Raw genomic sequence first — 9,373 nt, 5'->3', positions numbered from 1 at the left:
TGACTGGCATGTTTTAGCAACTGCCCAAGTAAAGGGGATAAGAGGAAAGTGATCCGTGTCCAGAAGTCTTAGGAGTTTATCAGCTATTTCTCAAATTTCCTTGGTGTGAGTGGTGAAAATCCCAGTGCAAAATGTTTTTTAAACTATCTTTAACTGCTCAGAACATGTCTAATAATTTATCAGAACTGGATTATAAAGATTCTTTAAAAATAATACACAACACCTTGAAGTCCAGTAAAGTTTATGTACTTTCAGTATTTCTTTTGTTTATGTACTTCTTTTCAGATTTTTTCACCTGTTCCGTATGGTTTGGGAGATGATTTGACCGCTGCTGTATGTTGGCTTAGAGCTTGTAAGGCAGAGTAACTTGTCTTGTCAATGCTCTGATTTTTTCTCACAGGTTTGCATGTTTTGACATACTTTATTTACTTCTGGTTGTGCCCTTCCTCTGAAACCTTCTAAAGCTATATGTTTATTTCTTGCATACTAGAATATAATTAGGTTAAGACTTTCTTAGGCAATTTTAATCCATATACTGTATTAAGAAGCACATATATTAGTTTTCTGTAGCAAAAAGTCTAGCCTATTACCAAGCTCTCTATGTTCAGTGAAAAAGCCAGAATGGGTGCTAGATATTTAAGTTATATCATGTTGATAAGAAAGTCATATACAAAATTACTCTGCAAAAATATTTATACCAAACTGATTTAATATTATCTAAATTTTGAAAACAGCCCTGGAAATAACTACAAATTCGTAATTTTTATTTTTTAAAGAAAACTTGTTTAGCTGACAACACCTTAAAAAAAAATCAGCCCAATATCTGTAGAACGTAGAAAAGGCTAAACTAATTTGTCTTATAAACTTATCAAGCACATTTGGTTTCAGTATACAGTGCTAGTTCTCTTACTAAAATTCAGGTAATCCTTCTTTTGCAGTTGAGTAACAGTACAAATAGGTTTGAGTCACAGTGCAAATAGGTTTTATAATGGAAATCCGGAAATCTTAAATATAACAGTGTATTATAAAATTAAGAAAATTTTATTAGGGTCCATTTCCATTAGTTTCCATCAGCTGTTTCATTTGTAGGAACTGGCCTATAAGAATAAATGTATTTTTCCTGTTGTGTGGAACAAGGATATTCTCAACAAGGCAAGCCGGTTGGAAAAAGCGGCCAAGGACAAGCTACTGGAAAATTCCTTCAACACCTTGAGTCTGTCTTGACGTGTTCGCAGTACTTGAGCGTTTCTGTAAGCACACCGGTCTGTGCAAAAGCAGCAAACTTTTGTATGCCACGGAATGGCCAGCTCTCGAAGTGAACAACCGAAGATCTGAATCTGGAGACTGACAACAGGGAACCGTTATACCGACGTCCGGCTGTTTGAGTGGATGCTGTGTAACAGGCTCCAAGGCGGTATTTTTTGGTATTAGTATCATCCTACAGCGCGTTTCCACAATTCCAGTGGGGCGTCCCAGAGGAACACCTCAACCTGGCCGGCGGTGGGGAGGCGGTGAATGCCCGTGGCCCCTTTCTCCAGCGCTCACTGGTGCCGAGCCGACGTTCCCCGCGGCGTGGCTGCGGGATGCTTTTCCAGCTGGCCCGTCGCAGGCAAAGCCAGGCAGCGGCCAGACGCGCCAGCGCGATCTCGGGGCTGTAGCCCCGCTTGGGGTGGGGGGTGGACAGGCAGACAGCCCAAGGTCCCGTCCCACCAACGCCTGTGGTGGGACCGTGCGATACTGGGACATAACCCGCCTGCCAGGAGACACGGGTTGGCATAACATCCATCCACAGCCTCCGCGCTTTCCCTGGGCAGGCATGAAGCACGGAGCCCTTCCTATTAAAATTCTGCTTGGTCTTCAACAGGGAGCTAAGCACGGCTGAAGCGAACCATCTGAAAGCTGTTGCAGTCAGCTCCGCAGAGGTGTCAGCTTCCCCCGCGCTCCGCGGGCACTCGGCGCTTATTTATAGCTGATCCTCTAACAAGGGGGTGTGCGGGGATGCATTCGTAAAAACAGAAGAAAAGTCTGTGGAAACTTGATTGCGACTCTAAGAGAGGATTTATTTGTCATGAGAATCAATAAAGCTTGATTTTTGTGTTTGCCCGAGCATCAAGAGCTACGGTATCTATGCAGTATTATTATTCATGAAAAATATTTCCAAAGAAAATGAGAACTTTCCGTGGATAGTTTAGATTAGATATAGAAATTATTAGTTTTATTTACTTTAATAGAGAGATCTAATTTCACTGCTACCTAATATTTAATATTGTTCCTCCCTGTCTTGGTTCTTTTTTTAGCCTTCCATAGTACTGAAAAAGAATTAAAGGAAGAAAAAGAGGCAAAAGTAAAACAAAAATGAGGCTGTTCAATCAGACAAGGAAAAAAGCTATCTAAAATCCCCTGAATAAGGTCAAGCAAAATGAATCATATCTTTTTCATTGAAGAAATGAATTTTGCTTCAGGCATTAAAACCTAGAGCTGTCTTAAAATATTTGAGACATACTTACTATTTTTCATGCTAAAACTGTCCCATTTTTGCACAGTCTGATTGCAATTCCAGAGCACATGTATTATTAACGGAGGTTTTCTTTGTAATTCAACCTGTTCTTTAATTTACTGACAGAGCAAAGAGGCTGGTTGGCTGCTATCTGATGCCCATAGATAATGACACACAATGAGGCTCCAGAAAGGGCTCATGCAAGCAGCTAAAAAGTCTCTGTTCTTGGAGGTTTTTGAGACCCAACTGGGCAAAGCCCTGAGCAGGCTGGTATAAATCCAGCATAGATCTTGCTTTGAGCAGGAGCTTAGACTATGACATCCTGGGATCTTTTCCAGCCTGAGTGAGTTTGAGTGGGTGATTCTACAACTACATAAAAGTCCTTTAACTGCTATAGTATTTTGGTTAGATGTGTGATTTACTTTACCAGAAAGAAACCCCAAAGCCTTTGGATTAATTACAGCCTACTAGTAAAAAAAAATATAACAAAACCCTCACCCGCTTCTCAGTAGTCTCTCAAATAGGTGCTTCACTGCTGTTTGTTTTTACTGAAAAAAAGAAACAAAACTCCCTCTTGCTCAGATGCTGTACTGGGTCGTTTGCTGGTTTAACTGAGCCCAGCTGGGTAGAGCAGGCTGCATCACACAGCTCTTCTGCCTGGGGGGGTCCCTGGCACCCCACCGTCCGATGCCAAGGGGGGCATGACTTGTGAAGGGCCAAAAGACTCAGAAGTGAGGGAAGAGGGCTGGGTACCTGCTGGGTGCCCCTACCTTGTGGTGATGCACAGGAGGGAGAGGGCAAGGCACCTCCTCTGAGGGTTATATTTGTAATAACGGATCCTACCCCTACACGCCGGCTGTGGAGCTCCTCCTCGAAGCTGGGCTAGGGCTGTCCCAGCTCATTTCAAAGCTGCCATGCTGTGGCAGATACATTACTCTGGGGAACAGACTTCTGCTTTTTATCACTTCGATCCCAAGGAAACTGCATCTTATTTCCCAGATGACTTTGTGCAACATCAGCTCCCAGCCGCTGGGCTTTGTGAAGCCTTTTTTCCAAGACTGCCAGATCTCCTCTCTGTGACCTTCTTGCGTCTGTCTATTCAGATTATGGTAGATGCGGGTTAAGAGATGAGCTCCTGGAGTCTCATGTCATAGACCAGGTTTTGCCCCAGGTTTCTTTCTGGGGTTTCTGTGAGGTTTCAGATATCTGGAAGTACAACTTGTTCTGCATTTGAAAAACCAGGGATTATTTCAATTTTCCCCACAGGACGCCACAATCACTGAATGCTCTGGTAGCTCCATGTGACGGGTGTATGAGCTGAGCTTTTTTCCATGAGACACTCCACGAGGATCATTCATAGTGCTCTGCTCCTCTCTCTCTGCATCAGCTGTCTCCAACGGCATCTCTTCAGCTTGGCTCTGAGTCACAGCGCTGCATCCCGCAGTCAGTTCAGTGCTGAAGGGAACAGCTTTGAGTGCTGACCCTGAAAATAAGAACTTTTCTCCCAGTTCAGTGCTGTTGAAGTGAAAAGAAGTGCAATACATCCTATCAGCTTTCATCGTGTTTGTCATACTTTTGACAGTCTTCCTTGCTTAAGTGCTGTTTCAAAGCACCAGATATTGGTAATACCACAGAGATATTATCTCAGTGCTTATCTCCCCTTACTTCTGCACTGGGACCAAGGTGAGCCATCACAGAGAGTCAGGCTAGGCTGGGAGAGTGACTTTTGCCTCCCTGGCCTCAGACACGTGAGAACTCGCTCTTTGGGGAGAGATGCCCAAATCCGCCGGATCCGTCCTGCGCCCAGCAGGAGGAAGCAAGCCGAACCGAAGGCCAGCTGGGGTGAGATCGATCGGTGCAGGATATGGGAACAGCAGCCGCTGAGCACCTGAAATGGTCAATGAGCTTTTGCGACCAGTCACTCAAGAACAGCTTTGGCAAAGCAATGCATCGTTGCAGTTGCAATTAGCTCCGATCGGTGTGCTGGCCGTAATACTGCCTTCTGCTCCCTGACTGCTTCTCTGGCTCAGATCCGCGCTGCAGACACTCTTTAGCAGCCTGGTATTTCTCCAGCAGGTTCAGGAGTGCTCCACATGCCCCCTCCCAAAGCAAATAAAAGAAAAAAAGCCAAAACAACCAGAAAACAAACGCAAAGCACACTGAGGTATCCATGTGTGTGTTCATAGAAGGTCCCTAACACGGACCTCTGCCCATCGGAGTGAGCACGGGATGAAAGGGTGGCATTGCCGTTGCTGTCCGTGGATGACGCGGGGTGGAGCTGGAGGTTCCAGCGATGGGGCTGGCTTCCCTGCCACCTCAGCAGCGCGGTGGGAAGAAGGCGGACGGGGGAATTGCTGTCAGTCTGACAACTGTCTAGCCGTGCTGCCCGTTGCCTGCGCCGTGTCGGCCGGGTGTGGGTGAGCCTGCGTGGGTGCCCCGGGTCCCACGCTGCCATCCCTCTCTGGCGGTAGGCAAGCCCACGGCTTCTCGGAGGACACCGACACTCGGCATCAATTCCTAGTTTCAACCTTTCTAGTCCCCGTCTGAACTGCTTGCGTGGGTGGATTTATCACTCCAGGAAGATTGATGCTCTTTTTCTTTGTTACGTAATCCTTTCCGTAATGACATATCTCTGGGTAGCACCACGGCAGCTAATGAGGTTTTTAGCAGCCTCGTACTGTATTTTATTTGCAAACAAACAAACGTGGGGCAGCAAGCGGCAGGAGCAGAAGGGAAGGGAGAAGGGGGAAGAACACTGCAATGAGAAAAGAGGTGTATGTCTTGCGAAGCCGGCGAGCTAGGACTCATCGGTCCAGCTTGTGGGCTGCCAATCATACAACTAAGCAAGCCCCCACCGCCCTCGACTTGTTTTTCCTGCCTTGCATGCTGATGGCTGTGCCGTGGGGGTGTGTTTGCACAGGGAGCTGCCATAGCTAAAAGGTGACCCGGGGAGGAAGGGTCATGTCCCGCAGATGTTGCTTCTCCCCGGTGCAGCTTGGCGTGCATAAAATGCAAGGACACGCTCTGCCACGGCACTGCACCTCCAGGGGGTCTCCAGGGGCTGGCTGTCCACATTTGTAGTGAGAAGGTTTGTAGTTACCTTCATGATTCGTAGGTCCCAGTAGTCCTGTCAAGTAGAGGAAATATTTTGGAAAGTTGACTTTCTGTGGAGGTGTGTGAGCTGGCAGTGAAGAAAGAGAGCTGTAAGAGAAGTAAGAAGTCCTCAGACTTGAAGGCAGGCTTTTGAGGGGATGGTTACAGGTTAATTCGTTTAAGTCTCTATAGCACTTTTGCTCTTGCTCTTCTGTCTCATAAACCATTATAAAGACTTGCTTTAACGGCCTACCTTTTCTTTAGCAGTCACAAACAAATATCAAGACAAAGGATGACTTATTTTTTTAAAATCCTCTACCTCATCCTACCTGAGCCTAATGCAATATATCTTAATCAAAACCACTTCTTACTCTTTACTTTGGGATTTATTTCTTTCTCAGTGTGGTTGCTTTTGCTCTTTTTGGTAAGCTGAGATGGAAACTTTATTGTGTGCAAGTATAGCTCCCCATAATTCGCTTCCTACCCAATGGAAAATCACCCCTGCAATTGAAAATATTTTAAGAAGAACCTTCCCCAAGGAAAACAGAAGTTAACAACAGAGAAAACCCTACAGCGGTGTCCTTCTCTGCACCCGAGCAGAAATGCTTTTAAAATGCGAAGCGGTTAAACCAGACTCCCCCGTTTCCATCTTTGCCTTCCCGCGGTAAATGGTGAGGTGCGTGGTGGGCGCTGGGGACAGGCAGGGTGCTGTGCTCGGCTCTGGGTGTCCGTCCTGCCGGCTGTGGGTCTGGCAGCAGCGCCGAGGCCGATTTCAGACAGACATTCTTCATTAAGCGATGAGCTTACGCAGTGCCCTTCGTCTTGAACCCCCCAATGGCTCTGATTAGCGTCTGCTCGCTTAAAGAGAGGTTAACTGCTCTGTAATTTCCCGCTGAGTCCTGAGCCCTCTTTTAACAAGATGCTTTTTTTCAAGACTTTTTAGCTTTCACAGGTAATTCTTACACTGGGGTTTTGCCATAAGAAGTCCACAGAGAAAAGATACGTATTTTTTCCAATATAACTCTGAAACATTTTGTAAGTGCCTTTGATGTATGTCATGAACAATACACATTTTTAACCATTTAATAGGAATTTGAAATGCAAATTCTACATATCCAGTTCCTAATCAAACATTTGTTCTTTCGGTAAATTTGATGTAGATGTTTGTTCCGACAGATTTCATTTCAATTCCAGCACATATTTATATGGATTTGGTTTTTTTAGTGATATGTTTAAAATAAAAAGCATCCACACAAACCAGACCAAAACCCCTTAATGCCATTGAGAAGAATTGCCAGTGTCATTCTCATGATTTATGTCTGTTAATTTATTTTCAGAATACACTCAACATGATAATTTTCTTTGGAGATAAGTGATCTTGGGAGCAAAACACAGAAGCAGAGGGGGAGAAATATTCTCCTTCTGTTTGCTGCCTACCCCTTCCCCCACAGCGAGACAAGCTGCCCGTCTTTCTGCTCAAAGGTATGTGGCTCAAATGAGCTGGAAAACAGCTCAATCTGGTCAAGTGAGGCTTCACCGCCACGCATGAGCTCTCAGTGGGTACCGAGCTGGTATCACTCGTCCCTCTAGCATCTCCCCTTCAGCTAGACCGCAAAGGGTCAAGTCAAATTAGAGGTCAAATCTAGCGGCAAGCTCAGCTTCGAATGCCGTCTGCTGGCACGAGGCTGCTTGTGGACCTGCCACCGCCGCTCAGGGCTGCGGGGACCTGGGGTCACTGGGTTGAGACACTCAAAGGTGATGTCTGGGGCAGTAAAAACTGCCTTGCAGTTAGCATTCCTGGTATCTGCAGGTGGCTGATGTGTTAATTTTACTCCATCATTTTAATACTTAATAGGCTGTGTGGGCTGTACTAAAAATAGGCCAGAAGAGTTTCTCTGGAGCAACCAGCCTGGTCGTAGGGGAATTCAGATCTGGTGCAGAGATACTACACTGCCAGTTTTGGGGGGAAGAAAATAGCAAGGGCTCTGTGTTTCAAGTGCAGTACGTTTCTCCATCCTCCACAGCCAGCCCTGCCAGCTTGCTGCGCATGGAGAGGAGTGTGGGGAAAGTGAACGGCAGAGGGAGGGCAGGCGGTCGTCCCCTCGTGGGTACGGGGGGCAGGGGGAGCAGGCAGAGGGTGATTTCCCACCAGTTACCTGAGTAGCAAAGACGAGCTCTGCCTGGTGCTGTTCTCCTCCTGTGACCCAAAAGGGTATCCATGAAACTCGAACAAACTGGGTGGGAAGGGAGCTCTGCAGGTCTGCATCCAGCTGCCTGCTCAGAGCAGGGCCAGCTTAGAGCACTGGATATACTTTGCAGGGTTAGCGCAATATTCAGTAGTTAGATATTCCTTTATCTCTCTGTTTAGGTGATGCCCACATGGCCCAGGCTGCATCTGAAAAACTGTGGGCATGTTTGCATTCAGGCGTCATTTCAGGCAATGAGAGGGGGGACATCCTTCTCCCCTCGCCTTTGAAAGCCCCCGCTCCGTGCCACACTGATTCATCGTGGACAAGGCAGAACTCCTATCTCTGTGGCTGCAATCAGTGCCATAATTCACTCCTAAACTGCAGAGCCCGGGAGCTTTCTGCGCAGCAGTGAGTTCACGCCAGGCACTGCACGAACACAGATGGATGGCCTCGGCCTCAAATAGCTTTCAGGCAGCAAATAGGCTGTTTCCATCTCTCCTGACATGAAGGTCAACAAGAGGCGAAGGCATTGCTCACAAGACAGAGAAGTCAGAGGTACACAGGGGATGCCTGGCCAGCCCAAGTTACTGTCCCAAAACAGCCATGTTCAGTGTTCACTTCTTGAGGGATCACTATTTCAAAGGTTTCTAAGACTTTTTACAGGAAAGTTTTGGATTTATTGCAATAAATACTGTACATGTGCTCCCCTGATTAGTGCTATATGCCTTGGCTTATCCAACACAGGTCACTTGCTGTAGAATGCGTGATAAAATGTGATAAAATGCAGCTACACGCCGCGCTGTCCTCAAAGCTTTGGCCCCCAGGATTGTTCCAGCCAGCTCGCTTGGCTGTCTGCTCCTTGCTGCCTGCCCAATTTCTGCTGCCTACCATCTCTGCTTGGGTTATTGAACAGCTGCTGCTAACCAGCACTGCTCAGCAAGCGATGCTTACAGCAGCTTGTGTTTCAGTCAGCACATCCTCATCTGAAGCATCTAAGGCTACGGTCCCAGACTTACAAGAATAATTATGTAAAGAAAGATGGAGTGTGTAAGAAATAGATGTTTACTTGCAAATAGAGCACGAGGGCACCTGGCCATCCTATGCAGGTGCTCTGCTGCACCTCCCATCTTGTTTAGTAGACAGACTCAGTTTACATACGGATGTCCGCAGGGATTCATTTCACCCTGGTTTTACTCACAGCCTCACTGACGCTGTTTTCCCTACGCGTGTCCCCAGGACCCCCCTCTGCTGTTGCTCCACCTGCTCTGTGCACTGTTGCACGTTGTCATCGGGATGTTCCCGACCCTTTTTACTGGGAGCGCATGGCCAGTCCTGGGAAGGGTTGGCACGCCGTGTGCCAGCTATACACCGAGAGCTTTCAGCGTGCTGCCTGTCACAGGCAACGAGCTGCACTGCCACACTGGTGGCATATTGCTTCGGGAAAATTATTGCAGCATTTCACAGCCTGTGCCATCAGGAAATCTGATAGATATTTCTGTGTGGCCTCCTCCTCGCTTTGCGGGCAGTTGCCTTTGACAGCAGACAGGTTGTGAATTAGCACCTTTAATGTGGGAGAAGAGAGCTTCAGCCTCAC

Source organism: Haliaeetus albicilla, chromosome 5, assembly GCF_947461875.1.
Source record: "Haliaeetus albicilla chromosome 5, bHalAlb1.1, whole genome shotgun sequence".
Taxonomy (NCBI): domain Eukaryota; kingdom Metazoa; phylum Chordata; class Aves; order Accipitriformes; family Accipitridae; genus Haliaeetus; species Haliaeetus albicilla.
Note: the sequence above shows the minus strand (reverse complement) of the source record.